Source organism: Natator depressus, chromosome 5, assembly GCF_965152275.1.
Source record: "Natator depressus isolate rNatDep1 chromosome 5, rNatDep2.hap1, whole genome shotgun sequence".
In the NCBI taxonomy this organism is placed as follows: domain Eukaryota; kingdom Metazoa; phylum Chordata; order Testudines; family Cheloniidae; genus Natator; species Natator depressus.
The window spans coordinates 112,165,242-112,190,647 of NC_134238.1; positions in this window are offsets into that span (position 1 = coordinate 112,165,242).

The window sequence follows — 25,406 nt, forward strand, 5'->3', positions numbered from 1 at the left end:
TAAATTTCCTAATGTCACACTCTAAAACAATTCCATTTCCCCAAACATGACATTTTTTCCTTTGTTAATTTTCAATAAAACAAAGAACTTTTCCTAAAGGTATCTAAAAAAAAATATTGCTCACTTCAGCTGAGTGGACTCCAGAGTATTCACATCATGCACTAATATGGAAAATTCAGAAATATAGGCAATGCCTATGTTAAATAAGTTGCACAGAAAATACAAGACCCCTTTTCTGTGATTATAGTCTGCGCAAAAGGTCCTTTCACGTGGACCCAATGCACTTCAGGCCCATATATTATTAATGTACCTTATGTCTTGTTAGCTGCATATTATGGAAATTTACCTAAGCTACCTCTAGTTTCATTAAAAGAGCAAATGGTTAAAAAGGGAGGAGACATTTTATTGTGTCTTTACAATTAAATTGGTTTTGTCGGAATGGTAGCATCCTACAGTTCTGCCGTTTCATCAGCTGTAATTTAAAAGAGCCATTTGACATGCAGACTGATGAATAATTCATGTTTCATTTATTAGCCTGGTAACCCTATGGATAGCTTCATGGAAATTAAGATTTTTTTTTCTTCTGTCTAGGTACTGTAGAACTCTGTGTTGTGAGTGTGTGTGTGTGTGTATGTGTGTGTGCATATGCTCAAATGAGATGTGGAGTTCATCTGATGTTCATTTACTGTACCATGCAGTTGTACACACATTTTATAGATACAAACAAACATCATGCATGGGTACTACAAGGTAACTCAAAGGTAAAGCTTGTCTGTGCAAGAGGCAAAGCTTTCTTGGGGGTCTGGTCCCGGCTTGTGGGTCGAATTCCCAGAGGAATAAGGGCCATCACAAACCTCACCACCTTCACTCCTAGGGAGCACTTCTTTGGCCTTGTCTGCTCCAATACACACAGAGCAATGGGTACATTTAAAAAAACCCACTACCAAAATAAAACATTACACTAAACCCAAACGTTGTCCTGAGTAGAGGATGAGAGAGAGACAACAAACTATCTGTCACTTAATGACCTACTGGAAGGTGTTCAAATGCTGCAGTGTTGAGGGTGGTATAAGGATCTGCAGAATAGAACAGGCAACTTGCAGACAATTAATACTAACCTGAAGTCAGCATACTGAAATGCCTCGTTCCTCCTTCAGTCATAACAGTAGACCTGGTCAGAAATCTTCCAGCAGAATGAATCTCCTTTGCAAAATGCTGATTTGTCAAAAGCAAAACATTTTGTGCAAACATGCAGATTTTGGCAAAATTTTGCTTAAAAATAAAAACTGAAAGAAGTGTTTTGATAAGGTTGAAAAGGGATTTGGAAATGGAATGCTTTGAATTTCCATCTCAAAATGACTTTTCATTTCACATTATATATGACTGAGATCAAATAACATAAAATTTTTAAAAAGTCAAAATCTGAAGAATACATTTTGATTTTATCAAAACGAAAGTTTCCAAAGACTCAAAATAATTTTTCCCCAGAATTTTGTTTTGCAGGAAAATTCTAATATTGTTGTTTCCATCATGTTTCGGAAAAGAAAAAAAGGAAAAATCATGATACAAGACAAAATATTTCTGCCCAGGTGCCCATAACAGTAATGGCTGCACTCAGGAACATGGACTATGCAATGGAGTAATGTTATCATTACAACTATGTGAAATAACCAGTATGAAATTTAAATCACTAAGGTCCCGTCCTTGCACACAGATACACATGGGACAGACCTCCAGATCTTATTGCAATTTTATCCCTAAATTCATTTATTTTTGAATTTGCAGGGCCCCTACAAACATACATTTAGTATGTATTATCTCCTATCCCTCCATTTTATGTTAGCCCTAATACCTAAAAGGTGGATTGTGCCTTGAGGCTAATCCTGTGTAAGCAATAGAGTGTAGGCCTGTGCAAACCCAGGGAGAGCTCAGAGAACAAACTGTGACTCTAAGAGGCAAAAATTCTGTCTCTGCTCTCCCTCGGCTTCCACAAGGAAGTAATCTGGTACCGTTCCTGTCCAGGAAAAGATTATTTCCCTCCCTCTTTAGCCAGCTCATCTGTGTTGACCAGAAGATTAGCAGGGGCAGAGTCAAAATCCTACGCACTCTCCACTCATTGCCTGTGGGGCAGAAAGTACTAATCCTATGAAGCCTTCTCTACCTCTTACCCACAGCAGCAATCCAGGGGACCGCTCCAAGAAATGAGGGAATATGTCTCCCCCTTTTGGGTCCTGCAGGGCCAAGTAAATCCAGGCCATAATTTGACCGCTAATACTTACTCACAATGTGGCTATGCTACAGAGCTGTGGAAATCATAGTACTGACTCTCCTGACATATGTGCTATTAAAATGCTTACCTTCATTTTTTATTAACAAATGTTTTGTTTTAATTTCCTTTGTTTTTAATAAATATTTAAAGCAATCAAAATACATTTAAATGAAGGAAATTATCTCTATTAAATTTTATTTCAAAACTGTCAAAACCCCCCAAATTTTTAAATATTTCTTTTAAATACATAAGAAACTTAACTTGGAGCCTTTGCCTCTACTGGGTGGAGAAGAATCTGTTTTCTTCTGTTAGCAGTAATGCCATCACTGATATCCTTTACACAGCCTCCAACTCACCGTGACAATTGTAATTTATTCATCCCATTATACAAACGCAGTATACGTTTTTTGTGTTTGCTACACCCTTAACTTAGAACACGTACTGACTGCTACCCAAGTGAAAAATTTAAAAGTTAAGCAGAGTTGTTGTTTCGGGAATAAAATGTATGTTGAGCAATGTTCACCCTGTACAAAAAATCCTAACTTTGTATAGGGCACATATATTTGTTTTTCAACACTGAATTACGTCCCAAGGTTCTTTTCCTCTCTCTCGCAAAAGCACACACTGATAATAGAGCTGAATAATAGGTCTCAGCAGCCTACACCCCAATTCTACAAACATTTGGATACATGTTTTACGTATCCGCAAGCCATGTCATTAAGCTCCTGACCATTTCCAGTGACTTCAAAGCGAAGCAGGTCCCTAAGTGTCTGAAGAATCAGGGTCTTAATTTTGCAGGGTTTGTACAACCAATTCCTTTTATTTTGCTCAGTGCAGCACCTGGTGTAGTCAGTTCACACCTGAAAAGTGCAAAATGCTACCAGATCAGAATGGTGTTTTGCTATACCTACTTTGCACAGGATTTAATGGCTGAACAAGGTGCAAGACAGAAAAGAATCAGACCCCCCTCAGTTTAGCTTTAAACTTTGCATTTGAATTATCCCCACCACTAAAAGAAAGATTCAGTCAAAACCAGGGGGAATAATGGGGATGTTTGTGTGGTTTCTTGCAAACCCATATTTTGACCCAGATTTGCTATAAAAGGCGGCTCAGATCAACTGAAGGGTTAGCAAACCTTTCTACAAAACTGAGCTGAGTTTGTTACAAAACCTTTGAAATCAGGTGAATCTCATGTGACCCCATCATGAATATTTTTCCGCAATGCCAACATACATTTTTTATGAACACTGTACATAGACACTGCATGAGGTAGGATATTGACTAGCTGGATCATTGGTTTTATCTGATATGGCAAATCCTATGTTCCCATTTTTAAAAATGCATCTGTTCTCATTTAAAACCCCCTGGTTGTCCCTGAGACTTGCTGATGCCTCACTGTGAAAGCTCTGGTTAAGCACCAAGAAATTCCTCAACGTCTTTAGTATTAATTTAGGGGATTCTGATGACTAGGGTCTCTTATTTGCTGTGTGCTCATCCCCTGGAATTCTTTACTAAGAGATATTCAGCAGTCTGTCTCCTTTTTGGATTTCCAGTCCAGATTGAAGATTTTGATTTTGCCTTGCTTTCTGGCAGGGATGCTATTTTACATACAGAGCTCGGGGACCTTGTGCGAAGGGCGCTATATACATATATAGATTGGCTAGGCTGAATAATTCTTTTTGACTTCCTCAGGCTGTTAATCCTGCATGCCTGTGGTGATAAACCCAGAAAATCCCAGATAATCCTATACAGTATTCAGACAGAGCTGGTAACAGCTATAAATACATATCAGACTGTCAAACACTATTATCATTTAGACAACTCTGCTGTCCCTTCCAAATTACATTAGAATATCCAGGCTTGACTTTAAGTCTCCCCTCACTATCCCTCTTTCTTCCCCTCTTAATAACAGAGTAGCACAAGTTGCTCAGGTTGTGAACAGAATAATGCATGTTTACAGTATTCCCTCTCATTCTGCTATAGAACCATATTTATTCCAGCCCTCCTTCCACATGACTCACAGACACAGTCAGTGGTTGAATTTTCTTACATAAGCAAATAATGCTTGGCAATTTTAAAACAAAAGCATTCCACTGCCAAAAGTACTTCTGTTTACCACACAGAACAAATGTTGTTACTATTGCAATTCCAAAAAAACATCTTAAATATATCCCTTCATGAAAATGCTGTTGTAGCCTTAATGCCTAATTAGATGTATAACAAAAATAACAAAAGATTTTCTCTTTACAGTTTTAGCTTGGATAATAACCAGAGATAAATAACAGTTTAGTCCCTGCTGTGTTCCACAGCAACACTGCATTGCATACGATTATAATTACCATTTAACTGCAAACCCCTGAAATAGGATGAAAAACCCAAGCCCCATTCTGCCCTCCTTCCTTTTTAAATTTCCCCTTAAAAGAAAAGTAGTGATATTCTGTAACATATAAAACTCTCCAGACTCCTTTCCTCTTAATTACACCACTGTAAATTGAAAGTAACTCCAGTGAAGTCAATGGAATTACAGCAGCGTTAAACAGGTGTGATGGAATGGAGAAACAGGCCCTGCCCCATGTTTAAAAGAGTCCTATTCTTTTGGGGGCTAATGTTTAAAAAAAGAAAACCTGAGTTCTGTATATGCTATAATGCTCCTAGGTTTGCACACTCAATTTACTGTATGAAAATCCTGTACATACAAAATAGTTCTCTAGGCATCTAAGATGCATGCAGTCACCCAGTTTGGATGCAGTCAGTGCAGCTGCACACAGCAACTGGACACTAAAATGTACACTCATATATAACAATGGCCATACTGGGTCAGACCAATGGTCCAGCTAGCCCAGTATTCTGTCTTCTGACAGTGGCTAATGCCAGATGTTTCAAAGGGAATGAACAGAACAAGGCAATCAGACGATCCATACCCTGTTGTCCAATCCCAGCATCTGGCAGTCAGAGACTTAGGGACGTCCAGAGCATGGGGTTGCACCCCTGATGATCTTGGCTAACAGCCATTGATGGACCTATCCTCCAAGAAAGTATCTAACTATTTTTTGAATCCAGTTACAGTTTGGGGTTTTACAACATCCTCTGACAAAGAGTTCCACAGGTTGACTGTGCCTTGTGTGAAGAAATACTTCCTTTTGTTTGTTTTAAACCCCTGCCTGTTAATTTCATTGGGTAACCCCTGGTACTTGTGTTATGTGAAGGGGTAAATAACACTTCCTTATTCACTTTCTCCACACCATTCATGATTTTAAAGACCTCAATCATGTCCCTCCCTTAGTCATCTCTTTTTCCAAACTGAATAGTACCAGTCTTTTTAATCTCTCCTCATATGGAAGTTGTTCCATACCTTTAATCATTTTTGTTGCCCTCCTATAACTTTTCCATTTTTAATGGGTTGGTTTTTTTTTTTAAGATGGGACAACCAGAACTGCACACAGTATTCAAGGTGTGGGCGTACTATGGATTTATATAGCGGCATTATAACATTTACTGTCTTATCTATCCCTATTGTAATGGAGCCTAACGTTCTCATAGCTTTTTTGACTGTGTCTGCACATTAAGTGGATATTTTCAGAGAATTAGCCACAATGACTCCAAGATCTTTTTCTTGAGTGGAAGCAGCTAAATTAAACCCTATCCTTTTGCATGTTGGAATTATGTTTTCCAATATGCATTACTTTGCATTTATCAACATTGAATTTCATCTGCCATTTTGTTGCTCATGCTGCCAGTTTTGTGAGTTCCCTGCAACACTACACCTATATTCTTCATAGAAATGTTGTTATAATATGATTATAGCATATCTAAGATGTATTTTATGCAAGATTGGTCATGTGAGGTATCATTGGAAAGGTTACGATTTAGTTTATATGTTTATCCTATTTGTATGCATGTATCATTTCTGTATCTGAAGTTAGGAATATTAACTTTGTATCAATTACAAGTGGGTTTACACCTGGGGAACGCCCACCAGACAGAATGCAATCAATCTGGAAAAATTGACATTAGGAAGAATAATAGGTCTTTAAAGATGCTAATCTCCCAAGCTTCCTGAGAAGCCACAAATCACCTCTGACTCATGGCTGCTTTGACACTGCAGGGTCATGTGATCTCATCACATGGTACTGGACTCCCTGATAGAATACCAGTATTTTTCCACTGAAGGGGGAGGGGGGCGGGTCAGGGAAACCACACTGGAAAACAAAGGGTTTCTGCTATATGTAAAACCTATTTAAGGACGGGGAGTGACAACTGATAGGAAGAAATGGAATCCACCTAATTGAGAGAGGGAAGAGCATCTTCGCAGGCAGGCTTGCTAACCTAGTGAGAAGGGCTTTGAACTAGGTTCGCAGGGAGATGGTGACTTAAGCCCAGAGGTAAGTGGGGAAATGGGATACCGGGAGGAAACACAAGAAATACGATGCAATAGCGGAGGCCTCCTGATTAACACAGAGAAAGTAGGGCAATCGGCTAGTTATCTTAGGTGCCCATACACGAACACAAGAAGCCTGGGAAACAAGCAGGAAGAATTGGAAGTTCTGGCACAGTCAAGAAACTATGATGTGACTGGAACAACAGAGACTTGGTGGGGTAACTCACATGACTGGAGCACTGTCATGGATGGGTATAAACTGTTCAGGAAGGACAGGCTGGGGAGAAAAGGTGGAAGAGTTGCACTGTATGTAAAAGAGCAGTATGATTGCTCAGAGCTCCAGAGAAAAGCCTGTTGAGAGACTTTGGGTTAAGTTTAGAGGCACAAGCAACAAGGGTGATGTCGTGGTCGGAGTCTGCTATAGACCACCAGACCAGGAGGATGAGGTAGACAAGGCTTTCTTCAGACAACTAACAGAAGTTTCCAGATCACAGGCCCTGGTTCTCAGGGGGGACTTAAATCACCCTTACATCTGCTGGGAGAGCAATACAGCAGTGCACAGACAATCCAGAAGTTTTTGGAAAGTGTTGGGGACAACTTCCTGGTGCTAGTTCTGGAGAAGTCAACTAGGGGCTGTGCTCCTCTTGACCTGCTGCTCAAACAGGGAAGAATTGGTAGGAGAAGTAGAAGTGGGTGGCAACCTGGGCAGCAGTGACCATGAGATGGTCGAGTTCAGGATCCTGACAAAAGAAAGAAAAGAAGAATAGCAGAATACGGACCCTGGACTTCAAAAAAGAAGAATTTGACTCCCTTGGGGAACTGATGGGCAAGATCCCCTGGGAGGCTAATATGAGGGGGAAAGGAGTCCAGGAGAGCTGGCTGTATTTTAAAGAAGCCTTATTGAGGGCGCAGGAACAAACCATCCTGAAGTGCAGAAAAAATGGCAAATATGGCAGGTGACCAGCTTGGCTTAACAGAGAAATCTTCGGTGAGCTTAAACACAAAAAGGAAGCTTACAAGAAATGGAAACTTGGACCAGATAACAGTAACCAGATAACTAGGGAGGAGTATAAAAATATTGCTCAATCAAGCAGGGGTGTAATCAGGAAGGCCAAAACACAATTGGAGTGGCAGCTAGCAAGCGATGTGAAGGGTAACAAGAAGGGTTTCTACAACAACAAAAAGGTCAGGAAAGTGTGGGACCTTTACTGAATGGGGGAGGCAACCTAGTAAGAGATGATGTGGAAAAAGCTAAAGTACTCAATACTTTTTTTGCCTCTGTCTTCAAAGACAAGGTCAGCTCCCAGACTGCTGCACTGGGCAGCACAGTATGACGAGGAAGTGAACAGCCCTCAGTGGTAAAAGAACAGGTTAAGGACTATTTATAAAAGCTGGACATGCACAGGGCATGGACATGCACTGGGGCTGGATCTAATGCATCCGAGGGTGCTGAGGGAGTTGGCTGATGTGATACCAGAGCCATTGGCCATTAACTTGGAAAACTCGTGGCGATCGGGAGAGGTCCCAGACGATTGGAAAAAGGCAAATAGTGCCCATCTTTAAAAAAGGGAAGAAGGAGAATCCAGGGTACTACAGACCAGTCAGCCTCACCTCAGTCCCTGGAAAAATCATGGAGCAAGTCCTCAAGGAATCCATTTTGAAGCACTTGGAGGAGAGGAAGGTGATCAGGAACAGTCAACATGGATTCAACAAGGGCAAGTCATGCCTGACCAATTTGATTGCCTTCTATGAGGAGATAACTGGCTCTGTGGATATGGGGAAAATGGTGTACGTGATATACCTTGATTTTAGCAAAGTTTTTGATACAGTCTCCCACAGTATTCTTGCCAGCAAGTTAAAAAAGTATGGATTGGATGAAAGAACTATAAAGGTGGATAGAAAGCTGGCTAGATTGTCGGGCTCAATGGGTAGTGATCAATGGCTCCATGTCTAGTTGGCAGCCAGTATCAAGCGAAGTGCCTCTGGGGTCAGTCCTGGGGCCAGTTTTGTTCAACATCTCCATTAATGATCTGGATGATGGGATGGATTGCACCCTCAGCAAGTTTGCAGATGACACTAAGCTGGGGGGATAGGTAGATATGCTGGAGGGTAGGAATAGGGTCCATAGTGACCTAGAAAATTGGAGGATTGGCCTAAAAGAAATCTGATGAGGTTCAACAAGGACAAGTGCAGAGTCCTGCATTTAGGATGGAAGAATCCTATGCACTGCTACAGGCTGGGGACTGACTGGCTAAGTGGCAGTTCTGCAGAAAAGGACCTGGGGATTACAGCGGACGAGAAGCTGGATAAGAGTTAACAGTGTGCCCTTGTTGCCATGAAAGCTAATGGCATATTGGACTGCATTAGTAGGAGCGCTGCCAGCAGATCGAGGGAAGCGATTGTTCCCCTCTATTTGGCACTGGTGAGGCCACATCTGGAGTATTGCATCCAGTTATGCTACAGAAAGGATGTGGACAAATTGGAGAGAGTCCAGCGGAGGGCAACAAAAATTATTAGGGGGCTGGGGCACATGACTTACAAGGAGAGGCTGATGGAACTGGTCTTATTTGGTCTGCAGAAGAGAAGAGTAAGGGCAGGATTTGATAGCAGCCTTCAACTACCTGAAGTGGGGGATCCAGAGAGGATGGAGCTAGGCTGTTCTCAGTGGTGGCAGATGGCAGAACAAGGAGCAATGATCTCAAGTTGTAGTGGGGGAGGTCTAGGTTGGATAATAGGAAACACTGTTTCACTAGGAGGGTGGTGAAGCACTGGAATGGGTTACCGAGGGAGGTGGTGGAATCTCCATCCTTAGAGGTTTTTAAGGCCCAGCTTGACAAAGCCCTGGCTGGGATGATTTAGTTGGGGTTGGTCCTGCTTTGAGCAGGGGGTTGGACTAGATGACCTCATGAGGTCTCTTCCAACCCTAATCTTCTATTATTCTAATCAGGGTTCATTCTTCACCAAATCCTCACCCAGGATGACTGCTGGAAACATCTAAGAAACAAAGACAAGGTTGGGGGCAGGGGAAAGGGAGAAGAGCTGAGCCCAGACTGGAAAGGTGTCTGGCCTGTGAAAGAAATACCTGGAGTTTTAAGCTGCAAGCAAGAGCAGCTTGCCTTCAAGAAACTCTGCAATCTGCCTTAAAAAAATATTTAGGGTGAGAAATTACTACTTGTAACCAGTTTCTTTAGTATTAAACTTAGCTTGCGTGTTTGTTTAATTTGCTGTGTAATCTTGCTTTGATCTGTTTCTTAACCCTTATAATCACTTAAATTCTATCTTTTGTAGTTAATACACTTGGTTTTGTTTTATCTGAAACCAGTTTCTTGAATTCATAACTGGGGGTAGGGTGGCAGCAAAAAGCTATGCATATCTTCCTCCACATTGAGGGAGGGATCAAATTTTATGAGCTCACTGTACAGTTCTCTGGGCAGCACAAAACAATACAATTTTGGCTTTACACTTCAGAAGGCGTGTGCACTTGAGTGCTGGGCAATTTCCTAGCTGAGTCTTCCAATGCAGAGCTGATTTCAGTGTCTGTGTCTTTCTGCAGCTGGGTGTGTCCCAGAGGAAGCTTGAGGGCCTTTTGTTTTATTTGCAAAATACATTGTCACAGCTCTACTGCATTTAATGTCTGCATATCTCTAGCTGGGAGCACATTTAAGGCATCGTGTATTAAAAAGCTGACATTATTGCATTAGCTAGGTGAGGCCCTACTTATGTTGATTCTATTGCTTATTATATTATATATGTGGGTGATATACTCACCTAAACATTACCTGGTAGCCTGGATCAAGAGCAGTATGACCAGTGTCAGGGTCTGTCCTTTACCCTCCCCCCACCGTGCTTTCATAGAATCATAGAATATCAGGGTTGGAGGGGACCTTAGGAGCTCATCTAGCCCAACCCCCTGCTCAAAGCAGGACCAATCTCCAACTAAATCATCCCAGCCAGGGCTTTGTCAAGCCTGACCTTAAAAACCTCAAAGGAAGGAGATTCCACCACCTTCCCAGGTAACGCATTCCAGTGCTTCACCACCCTCCTAGTGAAAAAGTTTTTTTTCCTAATATCCAACCCAAACCTCCCCCACTGCAACTTGAGACCATTACTCCTCATTCTGCCATCTGCTACCACTGAGAACAGTCTAGATCCATCCTCTTTGGAACCCCCTTTCAGGTAGTTGAAAGCAGCTATCAAATCCCCCCTCATTCTTCTCTTCTGCAGACTAAACATCCCAGTTCCCTCAGCTTCTCCTCATAAGTCATGTGTTCCAGTCCCCTAATCATTTTTGTTGCCCTCCGCTTTACATTTTCCAATTTTTCCACATCCTTCTTGTAGTATGGGGCCCAAAACTGGACACAGTACTCCAGATGAGGCCTCACCAATGTCAAATAGAGGGGAACGATCACGTCCCTCGATCTGCTGGCAATGCCCCTACTTATACATCCCAAAATGCCATTGGCCTTCTTGGCAATAAGGGCACACTGTTGACTCATATCCAGCAACTCGTCCACTGTAACCCCTAGGTCCTTTTCTGCAGAACTGCTGCCTAGCCATTCGGTCCCTAGTCTGTAGTGGTGCATGGGATTCTTCCATCCTAAGTGCAGGACTCTGCACTTGTCCTTGTTCAACCTCATCACTTTTCTTTTGGCCCAATCCTCTAATTTGTCAAGGTTCCGCTGTATCCTATCCCTACCCTCCAGTGTATCTACCTCTCCTCCCAGTTTAGTGTCATCTGCAAACTTGCTGAGGGTGCAATCCACACCATCCTTCAGATCATTAATGAAGATATTGAACAAAACCGGCCCCAGGACCGACCCTTGGGGCACTCCACTTGATATCGGCTGCCAAATAGACACAGAGCCATTGATGACTACCCGTTGAGCCCAACAATCTAGCCAGCTTTCTATCCACCTTATAGTCCATTCATCCAGCCCATACTTCTTTAACTTGCTGGCAAGAATACTGTGGGAGACTGTGTCAAAAGCTTTGCTAAAGTCAAGAAACAACACGTCCACTGCTTTCCCCTCATCCACAGAGCCAGTTATCTCATCATAGAAGGCAATTAGATTAGTCAGGCATGACTTGCCCTTGGTGAATCCATGCTGACTGTTCATGATCACTTTCCTCTCCTCTAAGTGCTTCAGAATTGATTCCTTGAGGACCTGCTCCATGATTTTTCCAGAGACTGAGGTGAGGCTGACTGGCCTGTAGTTCCCCTGATCCTCCTCCTTCCCTTTTTTAAAGATGGGCACTACATTAGCCTTTTTCCAGTCGTCCGGGACCTCCCCCGATCGCCATGAGTTTTCAAAGATAATGGCCAGTGGCTCTGCAATCTCATCCGCCAACTCCTTTAGCACTCTCAGATGCAGCGCATCCGGCCCATGGACTTGTGCTCGTCCAGCTTTTCTAAATAGTCCCAAACCACTTCTTTCTTCACAGAGGGCTGGTCACCTCCTCCCCATGCTGTGCTGCCCAGTGCAGTAGTCTGGGAGCTGACCTTGTTCGTGAAGACAGAGGCAAAAAAAGCATTGAGTACATTAGCTTTTTCCACATCCTCTGTCACTTGCCTCCCTCATTCAGTAAGGGGCCCACACTTTCCTTGACTTTCTTCTTGTTGCTAACATACCTGAAGAAACCCTTCTTGTTACTCTTAACATCTCTTGCTAGCTGCAACTCCAGGTGTGATTTGGCCTTCCTGATTTCACTCCTGCATCCCCGAGCAATATTTTTATACTCTTCCCTGGTCATTTGTCCAATCTTCCACTTTTTGTAAGCTTCTTTTTTGTGTTTCTCCACTGACCTCTTTCTCCTCCCTATAAAAAGTTCCTTATGTGGCATTATGACATCACAGATAAGTCAGCCAGTCATCTCCCTCTTCCATCTCTCTTTTCTGTCATCTACCCTGAATAAGTGACCGGGGCATTGGACAGGAAATTCATATGTACATAAAATACTTTTGGCAGCAGTAATTCCCCAGAAGCCAGCCTCCCTAGGTCTCATCACTCTTAAGTTACCTCTGGAGTCCTGAGCACAGTAGCATAAGGAGTCATGATAGGATTCTAACTTCCTGGTTACCTCAGTGGTGAAGCAACTTGCCATTTCAGTTGAGTCATGTGGGAAGAAGTGTTTCTCTTGCAGGTCATATTCTACAGTCTGGATGGCTTCAAGGGATGGATGTAACGTTCACAAGGTAAAGGACAAATGTGAATTGTGCCATACCATAACATTCCTATAAAATGAAGTGAGCCCATGGACAGTAACCCTAAGACCATGGGATTTGAATGGCACTTAGAGGAAATGGTGCTGCTTGGGTCATATTCTCCACGTTAGCCTTCAGTTTGTCACAGAGATACTGGATTGAGCAATGGCCGAGAGAACCAAAAGAGCACAGGAGTAAGGAATAACAGCAGCAGTGGTTTAGAGTACTGGGGAGCAATGAATAGGGCTCTGAATTTGCCTCCTGAAATGTTAAACGGCCTTAAAAATTGCCCCTGCTTTGAAGTATTGCTGGTTAGAAAAGGCGTGTCTCAGTAATGCTGCATTCTTCCCAAGCTGGTGCATCTTCAAAGAGCCTGCAGAAAGAGTGACAGCCGCTTAAATCTGAACAGAAAGACGAACCAGGCTATGGCTAGCTTCAGGCACTGCAGGTCCTAAAGCAGATAGGGCTTCACACATTCATTGTCATTATTTTCAGAGAATCTTGGAGTCATTTCAATGAGATAAAAAGAGGGGGAAATAAGCAGGAAAAATCTGTTTAAAGTTTTGGCCCTTCTACTTTTTTCTGTCTTTATTTTAAAGTTATATATTGATATGGAAGGGGACTGATGTAGAGTTGCACCTAAGGAATTATGCCATATTCACTCCAACCTCATTATTTTGGGCTTAAATTTCTCATGCAGACCAGAAATATTTTTTTAAGTTACCAAAATGTCAGCCATTTTGGATTTAACCAACTATAATTAAGATACCTGGTTTCAAAATGTCAGAAAATATTTTTTTTAATAATCTATGCTTGGATAATTTGGCCTGTAGAAAGTCCTGAGGTGCTATACTGGCTGACTCCTTCAGCTAGCTAAAGCTTATTGTAGGATTGGTGGCTTGGTGTGGGAATATCAAAATACATTTTTAATATCTACTGTAGTTCCATGGCCTCCATCACCAAAGTATCTGGGCCCTCACAGTCTTTAATATATTTACACTTACAACACTCTTGTCAAACAGGAAAGCACTATTATCCCCATTTTAGTAATGGGAAACTGAGGCACAGAGACTAAGTGACATATGCAAGGTCACACAGGAAATCTGTGGCACAGCAGGGAATTAAACCTGCATCTCCCAAGTCCCAAGCTAGTACCCTAATTCCCTTCCTTACTCACTAAGAATTTGAAAGTAGCATACTGCATTTTCAGAATACACATTGTAGTCTATGGAACTTATCTGTTTATTTTCTCTGTACTATACCTTTACATTTCTAAATCTGCCTGTCTGCAGGACCAGCTGCCATTTTGTAAACCACAGTGGATACACCATTTTAGGGAGGAAACAGACACTGTGCTCTCAAATGAGGATTTATCTATTGTTACTTCTTAATTTTGATGTTCCCTTAAACTAAAACAATTCATTCAGATTGACAATATATGATTGCTTTTTTTATATGTGGAAATACTTATGCTACTTACCTTCTTGATTTCAGTGTCCATGTCCAGTAATTGCACATTTTAACGAATGCCAGTTTTAATATTGGATGCTTTGGAGTTACAAAAAACTCTCCTTCCACACCATATATAGACTATACCTGGCCAATTTATGCTGTGCTATCTGGGCTAGGAAATGAAATGGAAAGAATAACTTCTCAAACACTATAGGAGACTAAGTGTGTGTGTACACATACACACACATTCTGAAAAAAAATACACTTATTACAGATTTAGCTACAGTTGCTATTAGTATCTGTAACAAGATGCACAGGTACTGCCTGGTCTCCAGTGAACAAAGGGTTAATTCCCCCTCACTTCACAATCCACTTTTATGTGCAATAGTGGAGGAGATGGGTGAAAGGGCAGAATCTTCCTCACCTTGCAGCGAAATGGCACTGAACGGAACCCCACACTAGATAGATTTCTATTTACTCTTCTCTGTAAGTGTTAACTTAATTTTATTTCTTGCTCCAGATGTGACCTTCAAGGAAGAGACCTTGCTAGCTGGTTTCTTCTGAACCAATCCTCACATTTACATGGACATAACATAATCCAACCATTTACAAAATATTCAGCTACAGGATTTCTCTGAGCCACTCAAAATCTGAGCAAAAACCATACTGTGAGCCAAGGTAAATGCTGGGAGAAAGAGGTACACGCAGAGACAGAAAGAAATGCTAATTTTGTTTAGTCCCCATGACAAGATGAATAGAAGTTTGCACAATTTAAAGGAGTTGAATTTGCCCAGTGGGAAGACCAGTTGAAAAACAATATTGTCCTATAATCCAAAAGCAAAATATAAATAAAATAAACACAATTCTTCACTTTATGCTGGTGTCTGTAATTCTGACTTCAATCTTGTTATACATCTCAAATGAAATCAATCATGTTTAATAATGATTTAAGCATGCTTCATAAAAGAGAGTTGAGTCAAGAATATGACTTTTTTCTTTTTCCTTGGGGAACCCCTGCTGTTGGCTAACACGAGAAGGAGTATTTATTAAATATGGGCACAAACTTTGAAACTTGGCCCCATCTCCAATATCAATTAACGACGCAACAGGGTCCAATTAAAGAGAATGTTGCCCTATTTAAGTTCCAGTGTAGGACATTCTAACCATCTGTGCAGGTTAGCCGAGAACAGTGACAACTGGAACAGAAAGACAGTTTATATGTATGGTGAAATAAAGAAATAGATCAGTGTGCCATCTTTAACCAAGACAGTCTATCTGCCAATAATGTCTTGTTAACATATACTGTACATAAAAATGAAATCACCACTTTATGTAAAGAGTAGTTAGCCATCCCTTCAATGACTGCTTAGTCCTGGGCAGGACCCAGGGATACCCTGTTTGATTACACTAGGTAGCACAAGCTACGACGTAGAGAGTCAGGGTTGGTCTGTGTTTCCAGTGGCCTCAATACAGTAGCCCCTCTGCATCTCCAGTTATAAAACCAAATCCTATCTTTTCTCTACCATGAAGAGTACAACACTATGGAGAACTAAGGTACCCTAAGAAAAAGAATAGCAGCTGGTGACTGATGATTTACAGACATCACTAAGAGACCCAAATTCCGCTCCTAGCTGTGTCCCAGCGAGAGGTGTACTTGAGCATCACTTTGAGCGAAGCCTCCAGCTTATGCAGTAGGGGTCAAATTCATTCCTGGTAAAAATTTCATTGGGTTTAATTCAGCCCTGGCATAAATTGTGTTTCTCCATTGCTTTTACCTGGCTTAAACCACTCTGAATGTTTCCTAGACTTCAGTGGGTTTATAAGAAGAATGAATTTCACCTGGGTACTCCTGGGAAGATTTAAGCATTAGCTAAACTGACTCTCCTAAGACAGAAAGAGAAAGAAAAATATACACCAGGGATATATTATAAAATGTGCCTTTGGCTCTCTGGAGATAAATTAGACTCAGAGTTCTTGGTTCCTAGCAAGGACCAGGATATGTTGTAGGCAGAATTTGACAGACTTCCAGATAGGTCATTCTCCAGTTCTCTGCTTAAACATATGTCTCTCTGCTCATACAACAGGTTCTAAGTGGGAAGGCAAACTACAAGTCAGCCTACTGTAATATCAGTGTTGCCAACTCTTGCATTTTTATCTTAAGTCTTGCAACGTTTGGTGTTTTTCTTAAGGTCCTAGATATTAGAGTCAGGTAACTTCATAGAATCTCAGCTTTCTTCTTCTTTTTTTTTTTAAAGAAAGAAAGCAAGCAAGTTTTTAGACAAAGCTTGGGAACATTACTTGAGTGACTCCTAAAGGCCCAGAAACCGAAAAGGCAAGTAAAAAGAACCCCAAACTTAATTTTAAAATTTTAAGCCAATCTCCACTTTGGGGAGCCTAACTGATGATTTTTGAACACTCTGGGTGGCAATACTTAGCACAATACATTTAAATCCTCAGACCAAGGAACATTTTTATTTTAACATCCACAACAAAATAATCCAGCCTCCCTTTTACAAGCTAGCAGTTGAATATTTGCTGCCATCACTCCCAAACTAAACCTCCTATGTCCTAGACTTTGAACCCTCAGTGCTGTTACTTGCAAATGAAGTTCAAATACACCATGCTTCCAAAACTGCTTTTCCCTTGGACCTACCCATTAGGACTGATCAAACTTCAGAGTGATCTGCGTTTATGATAAACCACTTTGCTCTCAGCACAATCGCCACTCACAAGTAGAATTGCAGCTCTCACTGAGCAAGGCTGTAGGTGAAACTATTGTTGTCTATCCCCCATACCATTAAAGTGGCAGATAATGGAGAAAACAGCAGCTCTGGGGTCCAAATAGCCGATATTCCCCCATTCACCTTCTCTCATAGATCATAAATTATACTATACACACATACATACACACACACACAACCACTCACCCACCATCATCTCCCTGCTCCATGTCTTTCAGAGCGTTTTAATTTTTTTAATAGGAAATGCTTAGAACCACTTTAACCATCATCATATTAACAACATTAATCTAATCATCTTTTAAATAAGCCAATTATCCTTTCTACAGATTAGGCCTAAATATTAATTAAATTATGTAGCTTAGACATGTCTTTTTCCCAGAAAAAGTGAAAAGAGAATTTTAATGCCTCCCTGTATATATTCACTGCTGATGGATGTCCTTTTCTGCTGACTATCATGAATCACTAATTTTTTTCCTTCCCTATTTCCTCCCTCCCCTTCTTTGTAAGGGAATAACATCATCTCTTCAGCTTTGTAAGGTGAATATACTCAATTTTACTATGTGCCTTATATGAGACCTTAAGTCACAAAGAATCCTGTTTGTACTTCATGGGCATTAAAAATTCTATGGCATTCATGATAAAAGTAGTGAATTGTTGTCCAAAATGTCCTCTTCTCCCACTCCTGTGCAATGCACTAGTTGGGCTGCCTCCCTCTGTCCCTGAAAGCTACATTTTCATTGTGTTATTTGAACTCTGAGTTTCTTTGAGAGGAATGTATTTTAATATAAGCTATTATGCTATAAACACTGCCTCCAAAATGTTCAACCCACATGTCTACTCACAGGTAATGGCAAAATGTTTATGATCTGGTAATATCCAAAGAGGTGTAAGTAAATAATCAAATACCCATAAACAAAAATTCCCTTTAAAACATAGAAAAATGAAAGGGACAAAGAGAACCTGCATGTTACTTATCTCTCTGTCTAGACAAAGAGAAAAACTTTGACCATCTGCTTTCCAATAGCCTTTTATAAACTTTTCCTCCCTTTTTGATTAAAATTTCTAAACATACTTTTCCCAGCTGGATAACTTTTGTGCATCCACCTCAAGCACTGGATGATCTACTCATCTATTTCTCTTTTTACCCTTCTCCCTTACTATACCTTTAAAAAGGTCTCCACATTTCAATGAAATCTTCTGTTTTAGAATTTCCAAAGCCAACCTTCAAAATTTATTATTCTAAGTATTCGTTAGCCTTCAAGGGAATGCATTACATGATCATCATAACAGAAACCCTTGCAACTGTCCTGCAGTTAAAGAAAATATTAGAACATAAGATGGAAACAAATTTCAAAGAGACTGAATTGCCTCAAGGGGGAAGGAAGAAGGGCAATGGCCATTAAGAGGTACTTAGGGAGTCAGGGGAAGGGAAGGGAAAGTGTCTCCTAAATGGCACAAATCTGGTCCTATGCATATTGTGGCCTACAAAATATTGTACCAGATTCATGGTTTTTTATGATACAAGACTGCTTCAGTAATCTGTGATTGCAATATTTACCTGTGTAGTTAGGTATATACTTATATGTACCCACCCTGTCAAAATCCATTTGAAACACAAAAAGAGTCACAAATACTACCCTGCCAGCATACTAAATTATTAGCTGATTGAATCTCTCTAAAAATACAAAATTACTTAAGTGCCGAATACATAACAAACAAGGGCACACTGTAACTAATCTATTCCTTGATAAAGCATTCATGTTCTCACTGGATCATAAGGACTATACATTTGACTAAACTTTGGGAAGATTTAATTTTTCCCCTCAAACAAATTGGCCTATTTCCAGCCAAAAACAATTTTTTTTTATATTTTTTTGCTTGTTTTTAGTGTATTTCACATTTTTACATTCGGGGGGCGGGGGAGGGTGGGCTGTGTTTGTTTTGGGGGAGCAGAGGGAATCACTAAAGAAAACTCCCTGATCAGTCTAAAATTTATACGCGAATATTGGAAGAATATAGTATAAAAAAAGCAGTTCTTACACACTACAGCCAGTGTACTAGACCCCTAACATCACACAGGAATCAGTCAAAGGACCTCTGAATGTTCAGATATTCCCAATGCATTATAATTACAAAAATACCTTTACTGAATAAGGGCCTGACACAGAGTCCATTGATTTCAATAGGCATCAGATCATGACCTAATTGTGCCTTGGTAAAATTCACTGTTCGATAAATAACAATGTCTAACATTTACGTAGGGCCCAAACTCTGCACAGAGTTATAGTGAGCGCAACCCCTCTCCAGTGAAGTGAGAATGTGGATGCTAGTGAGTACACAGTCATCTGCAGTAGAAAGTACATAGGGGACACTGGCTCAAGGCATCTTAAATGACTTTTCTTACTCTGCCTGCAGTAGTTATCAGTGCTGTTTTATTGATCTGCGCACATTCCTTCATGGCTCCCATTTATATTTAGCACATTTGAAAAGGGAAACCTAGCTTTTAAAGGTGATGCTGAAACAGTGTAATTAAATGCAAATCTTATCCTCATGCAACATTATCAAGGTAGAGAAATCACAAAGCATGGAAAGTCAAAAAATATAAGGTTCCTATAGCAATGACAACTCAGCAGGATACACAGAACTAGCACTTATGCTATAATAAGGTCATTAAAGAAGCCATGTAAAGAAAATAAGAACTTCTTCAAATGATGGAACAAAGGTGCTAGTACAAGGCTGTCTTTGTAGGAATTACCTAAATTCAATGCAGTCCAAACTGTGTTTCTAACATGCCACAATAATACCCTTCACATGAACAGCTGTGACTGAGATGAGTGATGGCAGATCTGTCACCATAATACATTCATCCCAAGGGGATTTCTGCATCTGTAATATATTTAAGTATTTTTCTGGCACTTCTTGAGCTACTGAATTAGGTGAGTGTCACTTTCAACACCTAAAAATCTGGAAGATGAGACAACTGTTTCAAACTAAGTTAAAAAAAAAAACAACATCCAGTAAGCTGTAAAGAGTTGGATAAGGATGAAACTAATAGACTTCATGGAAACTAAATAGGTGTTTCATACAGATTTATTTCCCTGCTACAGAATGCTATATGCCGTCTTAAATATTATGTGAACAATTGGTTTTCCAGTAAATGCTAAAGGAGCTCTCCATAAGCGTTTGCTCAAAAGTCAAACTATATCTCTGGAGAGGAATAGGTGCAATTATTCATTGTAGGGTCTGACTGAGTGAAGTCAAGGGAAGTCTTTTCATCGTCTTCAGTGGGATGTGGAACAGGCTCATAATTTCTCATTTAAACTTCCTGTTCTATATCAAGCCTGCTGTTGATGATGCTGATCTCTCTGGCCTGCTGCCTGGCTTAAATGCCATCATGCTCCTCCTCTTTAAAACAAATACTGTCACTTCTTTAGTTTGCTTTGTAACAATCATCTGGACATGTGGTTAGAAAGTCAAGTACATATACATAAGAGAATGCACTGTGTCTATTCTAGAGAAGGAATTATGGACAGAAACACTAGGGTCAGTGGCATAATAAATGCCTGAATCTATGGCACCTTTATCTCCTTCCCCACAAAATCCCAGTAAAAATTATTTCACACATATGCTTGAAATATATTAAGCACCATCTTTAAAATTAAAAATAAATAAATAAAGCCCAGCTGCTCCAAAATTTGACCAAAATGTGCTATTTCAGTGACACACGATGACCTGAAATTAAATGGTGAAAATGAGGGAAATATCAGTGCAAAAATTGTCACCACTAATGCACAGATCTATTTACAAGGAGTTGGCAGAACACCCACAGAGTTACTGTGCAAGCAAGTTCAGATAAAGTTATCTTAGATCTACCATTTCCTTCACGTTGTTCACTGGAGAGTGCCAGTAAATAAATAGTGCACAGTCTGAAAAATACAAGATAGTCTGCAAGCTGACTACAGTTAGAAGGCATTTATTGAAGGGAAGCAGCAGGGCAATATATAGTCTACTATTGAGAAAACCAGGAGTGAGGATAGGAGAGGGTTTTAGATTGTGTCAGCATCTAGTCTGGTGTGGCCATGGACTGCTCATGAAAGCAGTTCCCCAAATTTCCCAAGTCCAGACTGTCAGAAAATCACCAGTGATTTTGAGTTCCTCAGTATTTGGATGTCCAACTTGAGACAGCTTAGGGGGTCCTTTGTGGTGTCCAAATACTGACACACCCAGAATCAGTAGTCACTTTTTAAAATCTTGTCTTTAAAATACAAATAATTACTACCTCATGGGAGTGTTGTGAAGCTTAATTCAATTAAATAGCAGGGCTCTTTGAGATCACTGGATGGCAATCACTATAGAAATATAGTTTTATCATCATCAACAAAGTCTGAAGCATGAAGCAGCAAATAAAGCATAAATACTAAAAGACTAATCTGTTACCAAAAGCCACAATCTGGCACTTTCTCTTTCAGAATCTCTATTCATCTCATCATCAGCCATCTCAGTTTTTTTGTTTGGTTGGGGTCTTTTTGTTTGGCTGGGGGTTGTTTATTTTTTATTTGAATTAGGCATTCAACTGGCACAGGATTTTTTCATTTCTTTCTAAAGCCCAGAGTGATTCTGAGCTGGATGATTACAACGGAGCTCTGTGATTCTGGAGATAGCATCATATGTCGTTTTGGTTTTTTTATGAAGGCAAAATTTCTTGCATCAAAGTATGATAAATCTTTAATAACTTTTTCCTTTCTTCATTTATTTAAATCTCTCTCAGCACCGGTTGCCATTTGAAAGATGAATTTCTTCAAGTGCTCTTCAACTGAGTCATGTTGAGTTACCTCGCCAGGTATTGGTCTTACTCTTGAATTTTCTTTTTCAGCTGTGGATTTTTCTCTGATTCTGTATTTATTGATTTCTCCCCTCCCCCCTTCCCTTGTGAAAATTGAAGCCTTTTTGATCCTATGTAATTCACTTTGGTTATTTCAGCTTTTATTTGCTTGCAAAAATATTCTCCTTCCCCACATGCAACAGCTGGCCCTTTGTGGGTAATCAGAAAGAAAGAGCAGCAACTTGAAATATACACATATAGAAGGAAAGGATCACAGTATGTTTCCAGTGGAATTCGCATGCGGTGATTTTCCTCACTTGATGCATCAAAGAAAAAAGGTGATGTTAAGCATTGCTGCTTCTTGGATTGGTTAGAGGTGGCTCCAGATATAGTTTACCTAACATTTCAATTCAATGGCTTTATCTTTATTTTCACTGGATTTGTTTCTCTGTATAGCTAGACTCATGGGCTGACTGCAAAGTGTTCAGCAAAGAACCATCTGTACGAAATAGATAAAACAGTACGTGCTCCATTGCACATCTGGTTAGAAGGGATTCTTTGACTCCGGATTGCTCATGGATATCAAGCAAGGGCAAGTGACAGTCTCTCTTTTTGACTGTCTGAGACAATTGTGTACTTCAGCGTGGCTTGCAGACTTCACACTGTATTCAACAAAGAAATAGCCCCTTTCACTATTGGTTCACGGTGGTGCCCATATGAATGAGAACTGCCTCTATCATATACTCTTCATGCTGAGGTTTTTTTCCTCCATTGCCATAATAATTGCCTCTGATGCTCCATCATCTTCCCTGAGCCATTCTTTTTAGGTGTCAAATCTGAGAAACTGTCCCAGATTGAGGTGTCATTAGAGGTGGTTTTGGGGAAAAAAATCGATAAACTAAACAGTAATAAGTCACCAGGACCAGATGGAATTCACCTGAGAGTTCTGAAGGAACTCAAATGTGAAATTGCAGAACTACTAACTGTAGTCTGTAATCTATCATTTAAATCAGCTCTGTACCAAATGACTGGAGAATACCTAATGTGACACCAATTTTTAAAAAGGGCTCCAGAGGTGATCCCAGCAATTACAGGCTGGTAAGGCTAACTTCAGTACTAGGGAAACTGGTTGAAACTACAGTAAAGAACAAAATTGTCAGACACATAGATGAACATTATTTTTGTGGGGAGAGTCAACATGATTTTAGTAAAGGGAAATCATACCTCACCAATCTGCTAGAATTCTTTGAGGGGATCAAGAAGCATGTGGACCAAGGGGATCCAGTGGATATAGTGTACTTGGATTTTCAGAAAGCCTTTGAAAAGGTCCCTCAACAAAGGCTCTTAAGCAAAGTAAACTGTCATGGGATAAGAGGGAAGATCTTCTCATGGATTGGTAACTGGTTAAAAGATAGGAAACAAAGGGTAGGAATAAATGGTCAGTTTTCAGAATGGAGAGACGTAAATAGTGGTGTCCCCCAGGGGTCTGTACTGGGACCAGTCCTATTCAACATATCATAAATGATCTGGAAAAGGGGTAAACAGCAAGGTGGCAAAATTTGCAGATGATACAAAACTATTCAAGATAGTTAAGTCCCAGGCAGACTGCAAAGAGCTACAAAAGGATCTCTCAAAACTGGGTGACTGGGCAACAAAATGGCAGATGAAATTCAATGTTGATAAATGCAAAGTAATGCACATTGGAAAACATAATCCCAATTATACATATAAAATGAGGGGTCTAAATTAGCTGTTACCACTCAAGGAAGTTTTCTGAAAACCCCTATTCAATGTGCATAGGGAGTCAAAGAAAACAAACAGAATGTTGGGAATCATTAAGAAAGGGATAGAAAATAAGACAGAAAATATCATATTGCCTCTATATAAATCCATGGTACTCCCACATCATGAATACTGTGTGCAGATGCGGTCGCCCCATGTCAAAAAAGATATATTGGAATTAGAAAAGGTTCAGAAAAGGGCAACAAAAATTATTAGGGGTATGGAACGGCTTCCATATGAGGAGAGATTAGTAAAACTGGGACTTTTCAGCTTGGAAAAGAAACAACTAAGGGGGGATATGATTGAGGTCTATAAAATCATGACTGGTGTGGAGAAAGTAAATAAGGAAGTGTTATTTATTCCTTCTCATAATAGAAGAATGAGGGGTCACCCAATGAAATTAATAGGCAGCAGGTTTAAAACAAACAAAAGGAAGTATTTCTTCACACAACGCACAGTCAACCTGTGGAACTCTTTGCCAGAGGATGTTGTGAAGGCCAAGACTAAAACAGGGTTCAAAAAAGAACTAGATAAATTCATGGAGGATAGGTCCATCAGTGGTTATTAGTCAGGATGGTCAGGGATGGTGTCCCTAGCCTCTGTTTGCCAGAAGCTGGGAATGAGTGACAGGGAATGGATCACTTGATGATTACCTGTTCATTCCCTCTGGGGCACCTGGCATTGGCCACTGTCGGAAAACAGGATACTGGGCTAGATGGACCTTTGGTCTGACCCAGTATGGCCGTTCTTATGTTCTTAACTATTTCATTTCCCTTTCTAAAGGAAAAGCCTGCTTCTCTTCGGAGGGTTTACCACCGATAAGCAGTAGGGATCACCTACTGGGATTTGTTTGCAATAGGGATCACCTATTTCTCTTTGGAGGGTTTACCACCGATAAGCAGCCACTGAGTGATGCTTGGATTTATTGTATCAGTAAGAATCCTAGGGATCCCTGCTGTTGCAAACAAATTGGTCTAAAGAATTGCTGGTGTTAAGGGGGAGACATATCCACCTAAAGCTGGGTTAGATTTGAAACCTGATCCTGTACTAAACAGCTGCCTCAGGATTCGTGAGTGGGCATAGGATATGGAACACAAAGAGAAATGCAGTTTTTATTTCACAACAGACATACATTATACGTACATGTAGAATTTCATTACAAACGTAAAGAGGAACAAAAAATGCAAGTATGTTTGATGTTCAAGAGGAAAATAGGGAGGGGTTTTTGGCCAATACATTAGAAACAGTACACAGAACAATGTGTTCATCCTGGAAAAAATATGATCCTATTAATCACACCAAGCACCACTTTTCATTAGCCTTTCGTCTTCTTTCAGAAGTGGTTCTGATTTTCCATTTAGGAATGTTGCCTACTCAGTTCTACCATTTTTCTTTCTTTCTCCCTACATCCCCTCCATTTTTTGCCTACAACTTACTTTTGCTAAGTCCCACACATAAGGAAATTCCACGTTGATAAATACTGGGTCAGGAGCAATGTTCCCTCTAATTTTTTCCACCCATGTGCAGAGTAAATTTTGTTCTGTGCACCAAGATTATGTGTGGATGTGTGCCACCAGCAGAAACAAAAAACCAAGATATAATATACATATATATATTAAAAAGTTACCAACAGGGATAATTACTCCAGCCAGCACAAATTAGGCATTTTAGAAGTCACTACTCAAACAATTAAGTTTATGTGTAAAAGAAATAAAAATTGTGAAATGCATAGACCAGTCAAAAAACTAAAACACCACACT